This window comes from Pagrus major, chromosome 19 (assembly GCF_040436345.1).
Source record: "Pagrus major chromosome 19, Pma_NU_1.0".
Taxonomy (NCBI): Eukaryota; Metazoa; Chordata; class Actinopteri; order Spariformes; family Sparidae; genus Pagrus; species Pagrus major.
This window is the reverse complement of record NC_133233.1, coordinates 3,672,656-3,688,063: the sequence shown is the minus strand read 5'-3', so window position 1 is coordinate 3,688,063 and position 15,408 is coordinate 3,672,656.

The following is a 15,408-nucleotide window of genomic DNA, read 5'->3' as shown; positions in this document are numbered from 1 at the left end:
AGACTCAGCGAGGCTGCGTCTCGCTGCTACGTCATCTTAAATCGGTCATGTGATTTGGATGTGCCGGCGCGTCCGTCGACTTCAGAGAGTTAAGCTGGTTAACTAATACTGCTTTTCCACCAAAATTGGCAGGTCTACACAGGGGTTTTAAACGTGGGTCAACCAGCTAAAAATTGCCTATTGACCCCATTCCCACTGCCCGCAGGCAAGGAAGCCCGTCTGTGATTTTTATCTGAAGCATTATGTTGTATGTCACTGACGTCACGTTTCATGTCACGAATGCACCAGAAACAGTTGTAACAGAAAAGAAAACAACAGTACAGTCATTGTGAAGGAAGCGTCTGTAAAACGGTGGATACATTCTTTTGACAGCACAACCCCCGCGAAATGACTCGTTTCACTATCATAATTTGAGCCATTCAGTCCAATAACATTCTAGAGGAGTCACACCTTTAAATGATTGTATCCCCCTTCAAGTTAGCTGGGCGCTAAACAGGAAGTTAGCCAACTCGGTCGGCGATCCAGGTATTTTCATAGCTGGGAAGTCAAGCTTTTTTGGCTTTAAACGACATTGAGCAGCTTTCATAGGAATGAAGTGGAAAAGGGGTATAATTAGCCAACAAAGCTAAAACTTAGTGTTAGCCACGTTAGCTCAAGGTTATTCATTAGCCAACAGTTCATGGCATTGTTAAAGTCCCGTTAGGACCAACAGTCAATTCATCTAATGTGTTTGAAAATGTTTGGAAGTTGATAAAGTGAAGTTATGAAGTCATTAATGTTGGATTATGTTACTTGCCCCACCATTTCAACATTGTTGTCATTGCCCCCAATTCTAGTCATATCCATATTAAATAAAAGACAGAAGTGTGCCTGTGTTTCTTCTTTTAGCCTGTTTTTAATTTAAGTTACTTGCTGCACGAGTCCTTAATTCAGTAAATACTCTCTGGGGAGCCAGAATGAAAGTTTTTTATACGTCTTTTCTGGACCTTGTATAGATGTTTATATGGCGTTTGTCGACTAATTCTGGCTGTCCGTGGATGTCCAGATCATAGCCAGTATGAATGTCTATTCTCAACTAATTCTGGATGTCAGTGGATGTCTAGATCATGGCCTGGCCCGACGGACACGATATCAACCTGTTTTGGACGTCCACAGACGTTGCCTGCTCAGTGAGTATATTGCCTGATATGAATTGATATGAAAACTTTCAGTTTTTTATATAATTATATTTGTAATTTTCCACATTATAATATAATGCAGAAAAATATGCTTGGGATAATTTAGAATTATTAAATTCCTTATTAATTGTATTGTTTCAGTGCACTGATTTCATTTTAGATGACACATTTTATTGTTAAACTGTAAAATATCCTGGCTATGTTACATATCTTCAAGTGTTTGATAACCACATTTGAGGGATCGTTGCCAAAAACCTGCATATTGGCCAATATTTCATAATCGGAATTTTTACTTCCTAATATTGGTATCATCAACTTAAGTATTGATCGGGTTGTGGAAAGAAATTGATCATTCTTCACATTTTTGTAATTTCCTTATTTACTCTCCATTCTTCGGTCTTTAAAGAGGACCCACAGCAGCTGTTTGTCATTGAAATGGTAAAGTATCATGTCCCACTTTCTTTAACTATTTTGGCTTTTATTTAGCCTTTTAGTATTATTGAGGCATAACATTTCTGTTGTGCTTTGAGGTTCAAAATTAATTTAATGTTAGCTGAGGTCTTCACCAATGCTGTGGTAATTTGCTCCTCCGTCAAAGTGCAATAGATCCTTCAAGAAGGGCCCCTTAGTTCTTTCCTCGTCGCAAGAACGAGTGCTTCACTATGTAGCTATGACCAAATGTTCAATTTTAATTATTTAATTTTTTTATATGGATGCACAGCAGGTTTCTTTTAGATTCATTTTTTCTGTTCTTACCCAGCACTCTTACCTGCTAACTGGTAAAAAAAAGGTTTGGTGTGCATCTTTGTAAACTTTTTTATTTTCAGGAGGGTGTTTGTAGCACAATCTGGTAGGCCAGATTTACTCATTTTTGAGAAGACCCCACACTATTACTTTAGCAGGTTGGGACCTAAATCAGTGCCATCACCAACGTCTGTTAGATCCATCACACAGGTGCAACATTCAAAATCATCCAGTTAAAATAGCGGTGTAATCACTTGCACCAAACCCAAAACAGACAAAGAAACAGACAACCAAAGAAAATGTCTTATAAGTCAGCAGTACGGTGACAGAGAAAGCTCATTCAAAGCTTACCTGCCCCTCTACTCATTTCTCAGTTTGTATATCCTAGATTCCTTTCCTCCGCTCCTCTCCCCGCAACTCTGTTTGTCCGTTTTGGCTGCGGCAGTTGTGGTTCCAGAAAACAAACGCAGCCGGCTGCAGCAAAAAAATTGAAACCGACTTAACTTTTGGAGAAATGCAGCCTGACGTCACTTTGCAGTGGCCAATCACATAAAATGGTCATCAGACTAGCAGCATGAATGGCCAAAACCACAGTGTAGTGTAAAACATAATGTGTAGTGAAACACTTTAGATTACAGCATGATGTGATCTATATAGTATTCATGTTTACTGTGTGTGTGTGTGTGTGTGTGTGTGTGTGTGTGTGTGTGTGTGTCCACATGTGTTAGTCCATGTCCAGCCTCAGCAGGACAGGCTGTAATTGTTTAGCAAGTGTGAGCACTGCCAAAGGGCTAAATGATGGTAATGGATCCAGAGACCTTCCATTATGAGAGCTGGGAGGACAGACGAGTCCTGTTCTGACTGAGCAGCAGGCTGTTTGACAGACACAGCTGCTGCTATATTTAGGCTCATATTGTTAATAAGTGGAGAATCCAAAGTACAAAAGCTTTAATGTATTCTCTCTGAATGAACAGTATGAAGTCACTTTTCAACACAGTCTGATCTCTTGGCCAGGTTACCATGAAATTCACATTGGAATTTTCATGTCCCCAGAGGATGGTTAATACATTTGTTGACCCACTGACTTTTTGTCTAAATATGACTCCAGTTTCAAACTCCCATGATCTATGAAAAACTATCTTATAAAACTATTGGACAGACTTCCCTGACATTACATGTTGCTATTATTGGTCCCTAGAAATTAATCCTAATGTGTTGGTGACCACTTTTGCAAGTTCCACCCTCAGGCTGCTGCTACACAGAAAAATTTGCACTTTTTCAAAAGGGAGTTTTCTGAGTGCTCTCTAGAGTACGAAGAATTTTAATTTTGGAAAAGTTGAAGACCTTCAGGTAATGTCATCATGTACAAACACAGGATATCTAGTGGATGCGCTTCCTCTTAACCTCTCCTCTATATTTACCCCCGCCAAGGAGGTTATGTTGGTTGGTTGGCTGGTTGGTTGTTTGGTTGGTTGGTTGGTTGGTTTGTCAGCAAGATTACACAAAAACTACTGAACTGAACTGAGCTGAAAAACTTGGATGGAGGATGGGACCTAGCCCAGAACAGACCCCATTAGCTTGGTGCTGATTCAGATTGAGGGACGGATACAGGCATTTTTTCTCACTTTTTTAACATTGCAACATTTTTGTTGACTTCTCAGGGAATAATGCATTGATCTTGATGAAAAAATCTTTTGTATTAAGGTGGTTGCTGTCTATGGGTGAGAACAACTTGATGCAGATTCTTGATCTGGTTAGATCAATTTATTGTTAAGCGCTTATGGGTGGTTTAAAATTTAGAGTGATACAGGGTTATCAAGTTTGATATTGGATTGGCCTTTTTGAATTAAACTGTTGGGCCTTGGCAGAGGTATGCATTCTACTGAGTGGCATTCTAGTTTGTTTCTGTGGTATTTATTCTACAAGCTCTTAATGAAACAATGTAAATTCCCAAATAGGTGTTCAAGTCACTTTCATTTAGCTGTTTTTCTGATACTGCTACCCTCCATGAAACAGCTGTTGGTGTACAAGTGAAAATAGTGCCATAGAAATGTACATTATGGTATGTTAAATTCACCAAGTGATTTATTAAGAAGTACAGGTCAATACTATCATCTTTGATGGGTTTTACGCTTCCTTTATGTGATTGTGCTGCCAACGGCTATTATTTGAATACTAGCTTTCAATTAAAGACTTGTGGCTGAGAGATAGCTAATTTTGTAACAGATTTCCAGTATGAAATCGAAGGAGAAGACACACGAGTGAATCACTGAATTTTGTTTTGCAGTTTGCTGTTTACAACTCAAGGTTGTGTGACGAAATGTAGTTTGTAGTCCACTTATGCCACTAAAACAGAAGTTACATGTATGAGTAATAATAAATTAGTTTGTCTGGTGTCTGGTGATACAGTAGCAGATACTTCTGTATCTTTTGTCAGATGGCAGCAGGGTGAACAGACAGTGACTGGATGGGTGTTGTCTTTTGGCTCTGTGCAGACTTCACCAATGTCACTGATGCTCTGTAAATAATACCAGTGATGTTCTGGGCAGTTTTAATCACCCACTTTAGAGCCTTCCTGTCCTGGGCTGTTCACAAACCCTGACAGTTTGTGATGTTTCCAGTCAGGATGCTTTCTATTGCTCCTCTGTAAAAGTTGACAAGTGTTTAATTTAACCATCTAAATTTTCATTAAAAGGTCCAATTTTTTTTTTTTTTACAAAGATTGTGTTTTGAGTCTTAATCTCAACTTGTCAAATACTGAAGCTTTGGGATTGTAGGTCGGGTAACAGTCAGCCTTTTTTTTTTTTTTTTTTTTTTTTTTTTTACAAGGGTGGGGATATGTGATAATGACTATGTTAGGTTCTCTGTGATGTTGGTTCCCAGGAACCTAAAACTGTTCACCTGCTCCACCTCAGCTCCACTGATGAAGACAGGGGGATGTGTCTTTACCTCTTTTTTTCTAAAATCAACAATATGCTCCTTGGGTTTGCTGATGTTGAGCAGTAGATTGTTCTCTGTGCACCGCTCTGCAAGATTGTTGATTTCATCATTCTTTGTCATCTGGCTGATGATGTTAACGCCATCTGCAAACTTCACAATAGTGTTCTCTTGATGTCTTGGAATGCAGTTATGGCTGAACATGATTAGGAGGCAGCTGAGCACACAGCCCTGGGGGGCTCCAGTGTTGACCACTAATGTAGAGGATGTGGGACTGCCAACCCGAACAGCCAAGATTCTTGGGGGAGATTGTATTGGTTGCTGAACTGAAAAAAACCCAACAACATTCTGATGCAGCTGTTGTTATTTTCAAGGTGTGTGAAGACTGAGTGGAGGGCAGTGGATATAGCAATCTCTGTGGATTTGTTGGTTTTGAATTTTGGTGAGGTTCTAGGCTGACTGGGTTTATTCATTTGAATTGTATTTTAATCCACACTGTCTCTTCTGATTGAACTGTTAGCTGTGTTCCTTGGTGGTCATAATCAGTAATGATAAAAAGGAAACCGCTGATATCATTGAATGCTAAGCCTCAGCAGTAGTTTGATATCGGTAATACTGCTGCCACTTCCTCAACTAAAGCTGTAACAGCACACAAATTGATAATTTATTAATTAATGAAAATCAATTCTTAGGGCTGCACAATATATCGTTTAGTCACATAGTCACATTGCCGGAGACAATGTCTGTCTAATATTACAGAATTTAGTCTGGTTTTAATGGTTCATGGATACATCAGGAGTCTGTTGCTTGTACGTGACATGAAGGCTCTGCATGCACAGCAAATCAAAATCATTCTTGATCAATTTACTTACAAAATCACCCCAAATACTCTAGATTGATTAATTCTGTCCAGATAGAACTGTTCAAGTTATCTGGAAGAAATTCTTTTTTTTTTCATATCACAATATATATTGCAGAAACTTAAATATCATAATGTCAGTTTTAATAAATAGATAGATCATATAAATAAATAGTTTTTGAGATGTAGCCAAGTGCTATAATGAGCTAGCAGTCTTTATTTTTATGTTTTTTTTCCTGCTTCACTTACACCTAAAAGTAAAACACAGAGGGTCTGCAGTGCAGAAGAAGATGGAGGGAATATCCCTTTAAGGTCTTTATGTTGAAAAACAGTCCACTGCAGATCAATTATACAATGAACATATAATCAAGCTGCATTATTATAATGATTGTTGAGTATCAGTCTAACTGTTGGTGGTGTGAATGTTTTCCTTCTTACAGTTAGACACCGCAGGCGGTGAGTCAGAAGCGCCCACAGTGTCAGACTCGAGGCTGAGTACAGTCATCCATCAGAGTCTGGGTCAAGGTAGACGCTGTGCTGATGTTTATAGAGCCAGCTCTGATGGAGAGCTCTGGCTCTGAGGAGCCCCGGCTCATAGACAAGCTTATCTAACTGAGAAATATGGTGAGACAGCTCACTGCTCAGAGTGCAGAGGAAGAGAGAAAACCCACAAAGATCACCTTCGTCTGATGACAACAGTTGCCTAAACAGTTTTATTCCTGACTACCTGGGCTTTCTATAGAGTCCACCATTGTAGAGTGAATTCATTTCATACTTGGGCAAGGATAACTAATACTGAACATGTGAGGTCACTTCCAGTTGTGTTTTGTAAAAGCTCCCTGAAATGTCATCTTAACTTTCTTCTTGTGAGGAATGTCCTGTGGAAAAGAATACTAGAGCGGGATTATATTCTAAACCATAAACCAATGAGACATCAGTTACAGATAAGAAGGAAACGGTCTGAAGGACGAACAGAGGGCTTCATTTTATTAAACATTTCAACCACCACAGATCATTGAAATAGTATAAGATTACACTCCTCAATGCCTCCAAACTTACCTCCCATTTTTCTTTTTTCACTAACTGAATGTGGAATTTTTTAATTCACAGAGGATCATGTGCAGTGTGAAAGGTGTCAAGTGTTTAGAAATATTTACATTTAAACACCTACACGTCCATGACAACTGATGATGTCCATGTAATATGATATGATTGAAGGCTCCAGAAGGATCTTATGGTGAGATTGTTTTGTCATCTGAATGTTGACTTTTACAAATCCACCTTTGATGGTTTGATTCTTCATATAGCACAATTTTAGCAGGTAAACTAGTGATGAGCATGAAGTTATTAATTTGTTTCAGTTGTTGATTGTTTAATCAAACTTATCAAACACAATGGGTTCTTAAGAGCCTGTTTTTGGTTTCACAAAGATTCTGACACAATTGTTACAGAAGTTGCAAATTCATCAGTGCAGCAAATTGCATTCGTCGAGTGTCTCAGTGGTACTGAGTTGTTTAAACCATTATTTCCAGTATTATTGGATTTGGTTTTTGATTTGTTGATAAGCTGACTGAAGTTCTGACTTTAATCAATAAAGTGATCACACAGAACATTACAGTTCATTCTTAGTCTCCCTCTTGTTATATCACACTCCTCACTGGTTTACATGTAAACAAACAACTAACAGTATGTCAGTATGCAGGTGTAGGTCTGTATTTTCAAACACTTTTTAGGCTTCTTTAGAGTATGTCTTAATTAAATAAAATCATATTCATTATTAGATTATGTCTTATATCTTATCTTAATAGAGACTAATCCAGTGATTAGGCCTATTGATGTCATTGTCAATTTCCTACCAAATATCACTTAGAGTGCATTTTTATATGTTTTTTTTATCAACCAATCACACTATTTAAAACAATGTATCACACCTAGCAACCGGGTTGATTAAGATGGCATGGGCATGGGGTTGACTATGACTATGACTATGCATTTTCAATTTTGTGAATTTCTCCTTTAGTTTTTTTGTGGCTATAGTAGTGATGACTCTGATAAATGCTTTTTGCTTCTTTTTGAAATTAGTCAGAAATGTGTCTTGCTTTCTACTGTCTTTCCTATTATTGCCATTGGTGTCTTGCACAGAGTCACCATGGACTGAAATATCAGAGCTGCATTCATGTACATTATGAAAAACAGCTACCACAAATTATTGAATTACGATTAAAAGGCCAAACTGATTTAACTTGTACACTTTGATACTTGAAAATATGGGCCAGTATGTGCAGATACAGTAGCAGAGCACTACCATGTTTTCCTATACTATGGTTATGAACACTCTGAGTCATTAACTTCATAATGACAGCATTTTCTCTGGGTAAATGATCCACTTCATCTTACATGCTGTTTGATGCAATGAAGCTATTTCATCTGCGGCGATCCAGCGCTCACACCCACAGATAAGTAGCAGGACCAGATTAAAGTCATTCATTTCACACTCTATATATGAATGCATTCTTTCCCTTTCTCCCTGCCTCTCTCCCCCTCTGATCTCCTCACATGATGATAATGAATTTCACACACGCCACTGGCTGAGGCAGGATCTCAAATCAAAAATGTGGATGTTTGGAATTAAGGATTATGGTGGCTCGGTGGCCACACTGCAGCTGCTATGCTGGCATGACTGCAGTTCAGTTCTCCTCCATCAACCCCTGCTGTGTCCACACCCTGGAGCTGAGGCAAGGCACATCCCCAAGCACCCCCACCTCCATGTCTTTGCTTCATAGGCTTTACTGAGCTCAGGCTCACTGTCTCTGCCAGCGTGCAGCATCCAGTCACTCACACTGAGAAGTCCCTTAATATCAGCATGCATGCAGATGAGGATGATGATGAAGAGGCAGCTCAGTGGTACTGTAACACTTCAAGGATCAACTATCAAAGCCCATATCTCTTCCAGTGTGATAGATCTGCAACAGAGAGTCTCAGGAGAAGGCTTTGTCACCACTTGACCACAGTAGATCCCTGAACTCTCTCTTATTCTTTCATTCACATCAAACACATCTACCATCTGTTCAAACGATAAGGTGTAAAGAATGTGTCATGATTGACACAAAATTCTTAACACAAAGTCCACTTGCTGAGTTTTTGCAGATCTTTCAGTTTTTCATGTGCATGTGCATCACTTAGATGATTTTTACTTTTTGTGATTGTCGCTGTTTGTGTCCCATGTGAAACCAGAAGTGAACGTTGACTTATTATTTTAACCTAAACCATGATCTTCCTAAACCTAAGCAGGTAGTTTTGTTAAAACCGAACGAAACTGCAACTGAAACCTGAAAATTATTATTATTATTTTTCAAATACCTGAAAACAATACATTTACCAAGTTTAAGAATAAAAAGTCAACAAAACTGTTGAGTCAGGTAGAAAAAATAAGAATCTTTACTACATTTTTCAGCCTGACCATCTATATACTGTACCACCTGATTTCCCACAGGCTTTTCTGGCAGAAAATCTCCCATATAACCACCCAAACAGTCTTGCGAGGCAGACTATCACTTCCTATGCACATAGATGTGAGGCCAAATAAGCAAAAAAACAACTTACACTCAGAGCACAAACTCTTCTTGTTTGTTTGTTTTTACTTAGGGATAAGGGGCAGGAGGGAAGGAATGGGGAATATACAGTTTACTGTCTTGCTGGTATACTTATTTACTGGTGCTGACTGTTGTACATGCCTTGTAAATAATACAATTTTGATTTAAGTAAAAAAGGCGCACTGGCTGAGATGGTCACAGAGTTCACTGAAGCGTGCCCTGCTATGTCCTGCAAAACCACGGCCATCCGCCTGAAATTGCAAGGTTTTGGTGAGACCCTTCCTCAGGAGATGGAGTTAACTTAGACGTTATGGAGATGGTTCTGTTGTCATCACATGACCACTCACAAATAACATGTATAAGAATAGAGATAGTAATCTCTGTCTCTGTTCAAAGATGGTGAATGTCCTCCTTTATCTTTCTCCAGTTGATCACTGACTCCTTGTGTGGCCTTTGACCTCTTCCCAGTGGATGCTGACAGTGGTTTTGGTCTGGTGTTCACCAACAGATGATGTTGTTTCAGGGGTTTACTCAGTCTCTTGTCCAGGTTGATCATGATGAGCATGATGATGTCGTACACCACTCCTTGGGCGTCCTGTCTCTCAGGTGTACCAGTACGGATCTAAAGGTGTTGGATGGTTTGGGGTTAATGCTGAATGGTCTACAGTCGCAGTCATTACTGTGATGGTACACCCCAAAGTATTTTCTAAATTGTTAGAAATTGTAGAAATATATATTATTACTGTGCTAAATGCAATGCACTTATACATGGCTTACACAATACATTACATTGCTATAATGATAATTAACTTGATTCTATTCACAGATGGGCACATCTGTTTCAAAACCATGGTTCTTTTCAGTGTCAAACAGATGCTATGAGCAACGAACAGAACTCACAAGGCCGTGCCACTGCTGCTTTTAAATAAAGATGAACAGACTGGCTGTGAGGCAAGGACATCTTCACTGTCATTGGTGAAGAGACCAACGAGAGCACATTAGTGCAATTAAATCCTCAGAGACATGATCCACTACATGGCAATTTTAAGATAATTATAGCCATGTTACAATACTGGTTTTTCAATAAGAGTGTGTTGCAAAAGCACATTGTCTGGATGTGCAGCTAAAAAGAAAGAGAACTACAAAGACTTGCTCTCCATTAACCTGTCAGGGATGTTTTTTTTATATGTACTGTAGTTTACACCAACTATAATTTAAAAAAAGGATATGGATATGTATATGTAATTTGCGGGTACAATAATAATATGTGAATATTATATGTTTTTGTTTTCTTTTGGTTTCGATATGCCTTTGAAAATCTCCCAAGAAAGAGAAAGCACATTCTGCATCTACATCTCCCCGTCTTTATATCACAGATAGGCAGATACTAATGTTACTAAAGCATCCATCACAAGAGTCGAGCTGTCTGTTGGTTTGTCCTTTCATGGGACAAAATGGTCACAGACCTCGCTGTGTGGTAGATACGTGTCTTACGGGGAAGTCAGTATGTCCAGTTTACACCGGGGACTGTCCTCCCAAGAAGAATGACAGCATCAGTCGTTTCAGCAAGTGCCCCCAAACCACATCTGTTTGCGTTCAAGTGACAGCACTCACAAGTAGCTGCAGGAAATATGATGGGAAGTCCACAAAAAGAGAAGGTCAGGGAGGATGAATGGGTTGGATAAACATCTTCCTGCAAACAATACACAAATCCATTAGTAGATGTCAATCTGTAAATGTCACAGAATCTTTAATTCTGTCCTCCTGACTGCGTAGAATTAACCTTTGTTTAGTTTTCAGGCGCTTTGTTATTATTAACAAGCCATGGATATATTGGAGCTTTTCAGAAATAAAGTTTTCCAGTGGTATTGATGTTTACATGACAGCTGTCAGCCCAGTATATACCCATATATAATGTTAGCAGTTAACGTTTCTTCAAACCATAGATCTGTCCAAGGTAGACATTTGTACCAAATGTGGCATATCATGGCATCATTATATGCTTATTAGCTGACTTTCACATCAAGAGGTGGAGGGGAACAGTGGTGGTAACCCAGTCACATCAAAATGTCTAATAGCTACTGAGGTCCACAGTGCAAAAAGTAGTAGTTTCACAATAATGCCTCTAAAATTGTGACATACTTTTTATTCTACCTATTTTTTTCTATTGTCCTGCAACCATGTCACATGACTGTCAAGTTTAAGTCCGCTAAACAGACAAAAAAAATTTAAAAATGGTGGACATTTCTTTCATTATTAGAAAAATGTAATATTTTGAGTTTCTGTATTTAAGTGTATTTTGATTATATTTCTTAACAAAAAATTAAATGTGTCATTTTCAGAATTTTCACTCAGTAAATGTGTATGAATTTTAGTTTGTTAGTTATTACGAAGAGGTTACGCCAGAAAATTGTTAAAATGCAACATTTTCTATTGTTGCTATGCTGGTTGCTATGGACTCTGTGAAACTACATAGCCTGCATGTTTGAATCAGTGTCTTTGTGTTGTGTAGTTATCAGATGGGTTATGTTATCTGTGTTATGTTATGTACCTGTTTGATAGTGTCCTTTTCATTAAAAAAAACAAACATTTTAGAGCTTAAATTAGCATCAAAGTCCAGCAGACTTCCTAGTCCTCCTACAGCTGTGGAATGTAACAAATACAGTACATGCACAATAAGAACTATGTGATTGCTCTCCCCCAAAAGTTCTGAGGATTTATCAGCAAAGAGTATATGGTATCTGGAGACCATCATCGTTTCACTTCCACTGACTCAGTAGAAATGGTCACTTACAAATGTGTCTTCACTCTCAGCAGTGCTCCTGCCATAAATCTTACACTTGTACAATAAAGTGATCTTTCCCTAACCAAGTAGTTTTGGTGCCTAAACTAACCAAACTGCAACATTTCTCATTAACCATGTGCTAAATAGGCCTTCTGGCAGAATGGCTATCTGGCAGACAAGGAGGGGCGTGACAAAACATAACTTGGGAGTGAGGACGGGTGGGCAGAACCAACATCATACATGTTACATTGCTTTTAAAACAGAACAAAGAGGCAACTTCTGGAGCCAAATGTTTGATCCCTTTCAATGTTTTTTATTCAAAGGCTGTAAATTTCTTTTTTTCTACAGTGTAAAAGGTCACAATTTGAACTCAAGTTGAAAAGAAAGGAAATTTGAATAAAAATATGCATAATATAAAAAGAATTTGAATAGAAGAAGAGCAACAACATCCATACAAAATGGTCCACTAGAAGCAAAGAAAGCACATGACTGTGTGGGGAGAAAAAAGATAAAAACCACCAAGTTTAGAAAAGTTTATAACCGATGTCTCAGAACAAGCTCAATTGAGGAAAGAATTGGAATACACAGCAGGGTAAGGAACATAAATATTAACACGAAGAACATGAATGTTACTATTCACAAAACAGGGTATAAAAATGTAACTGTAATTCTGAACAATAACATGAAATATACCTCATCTTATTCAAATGACATGAAGAAGCAATAACAGTTCTGAGGAGAAAAAGAAACATTTATCGTGAACACTCACACAGTGCACAGTCATAAGAAAATAGCAGTAATGTAGAATATGACCAAAAGGATATATATATACTATATATATTTATATCAGTTCTCTTTTCCTTTAAATATACTAGACTAGGGTAGTGTAGCTCTCGCAATGCACATTTGAGCAGATTTTTTTTTTTTTCGAGTCCTGAATATTCTGTGATTTCTGTTTTCAAGCAGTCTGCAATGCCATTTCATCAGCAATGAGAGGAGTTAGGAGCCGACCACACAGAGACTCGTCGCTACAGGTGCAGTTGCTTTGCAAACGCCTTGGAAAGCATGTTTTGGACAAACCATCATATGTAATTAATGCAGTGCGACTCACGCACTTGTGCAGTAAAGTTGAACATATTTCAACTTCTAAAAACTGCTCAAAAAATGCAACACACATCGCAGGAGAGGAGTGCCCTCCAGGAAAGCCATTGTTTTGCTGGCTTTCCGAGCGTTATGTCTCTTTGTGATAGGCCCCTGACAGATTGATTTAAAGTGCTGCTTTTTGCATGTTCCTACCTGGAGTCCTTATTCATAAGTGCTTCAGTGATTATTACAAAAATAGAGATTTGAAGGGGCAACAGAATTAGACCTTCAATTCATTCATATCCTCTCTCCTAATGGGAAAGAAAGCCTGACTTGTTATTGCTACAAAGGAGAATGACTTAATTCAAACGAGGGGTGGCACCTTGATACAACGGAAATATACAATACGTATCATTGATCAGTATTAATGTTTGTCACTGTTTAAAACAATAAGGTACTCTAAGGACGGCAATTCATTAATTGATGGACCAGTTAAAGCTGCATTAATTAATTTTTAACCCCAAACTGTGCTCAGTACAGTACATCAGTACATTTATTTACTGTAAACATGATTTGTTGTCACATTACACTGCAGTTCACTGTTTAACGCTTCATGTTCCTCTGAACTAGAAACTCTCAGTCCTCTGCTGTGTGTTTAGCTTAGTTAGCTGTAAGCTGTTAGCTCCGTTTATGTAACACAAGTTATCTACATAACATAGGTACATTTGTAAATGAAGTAACGTAGTTATTTAAAATCAAACCACAATGTTTTCCTAAACCAAGTAGTTTTCTTGCCTAAACGTAACCAAAGTTTCAGTAGTAGTAGTCTCAGATGATGACAATTAACCTATTCAGTCGTTTAAGTATGAGCATGTGTTGGTCTTGTGCTGAGTAGCCAGCCAGTAATAGTAACAACACATCCCTTCTGCCTCAAAGTCGCCTGGCAGGATCTCTGTTCTTCCCAAACACATGTCCTATTGTCACTGGGAAGATGATAAGCTGTTCGTCTCTAGTGCTGATGAAAATAATGTTCGCTTTGTAACTCTAATGTATTTGAAGAACACAATACTCACAAACGGGGGCTACTAGCCAAAAATAATTAATGCAGGTTTAAGTCATTTATAACAGGCAAAAAATTGACTGTTTCAGCATGTCCAATGTGAGTAATTGTAATGTGCTCCAGTATTTTGGGAAATATGTTTGTTTGCTGTATTACTCAGAGTAACATAAGAATACATATCACGCCTGTGGCCAGTACAGAGAGACCCTACACATTAAAATAGATAGATAGATAGAACTGTTGGCAGGAGTGTTTGATGCAGCAAGGAATTTTCATGACATCGGAAAGCTTCAAGGTTGAAAAATCACCTCCTTTTAAACTGGAGAATGTCCATTTTTTTCATTGATTCACTCATCTACCAATTGAAATAATTTAAAAGGCTTACAATAAATACTGGTTTGTGCGATTAATTTTTATTAATTAATCACAAAGCTTGTAATTAATTAGACTGCTTTTTTAATCGCTTGACAGCCCTAGTTTTAATCTGTAATGCAGAAACGTACTTTGCCAAAATTTATTCTGGCAATTGACTTTAGCTAACGTGCACAATTACGCTTATTTGTAATGTTTTCAGTTGTAGAACTTTATCTTGCCTGACGAAGGTCTAGTACCAAAACATTGCAAATAAAAGTATTTTTGCAAGTTAAACGGTGTGCTTGAGTTTGCATGTATCTTGGGTGTGTGACTACACAGTATCTAAAAGAGTAAAAAACTGAACAGTTATGTGTTCAGTTATTGTATTAAGATAGACTAAATACATCCTGTACCAATTGTAGTACCGTACACACAGAGATAAAAGTGAAATAAGTTTTCTCATTTGAATCTGGGGAAAACAGCAGACAAGATATACTCAAAAGCAGAAATGTTCTGTTTCATGTCCAACAAAGTGGACATTTGTGAAGCTGAAAAAGTCTGTAGGACTTGTAATTGTTTCAGGTCTTCGAATAAACATCTAGTATAATAGGAATATGACTGACTTTTCAATTCTAAAATAGTATTTATACATTAAAAGAAATTGCATTGTATCCATTATGAGGGATAGTAATTGATGTATAAATGGAACGACAAAGAGGATTTAAATAGTGCAACATCCAAACTTAAACTAAATTAAATGATCAAGGAAGTTGGCAGTGAGATGGAACAACAGAGACGGCCTTCTCCCAGTGTGA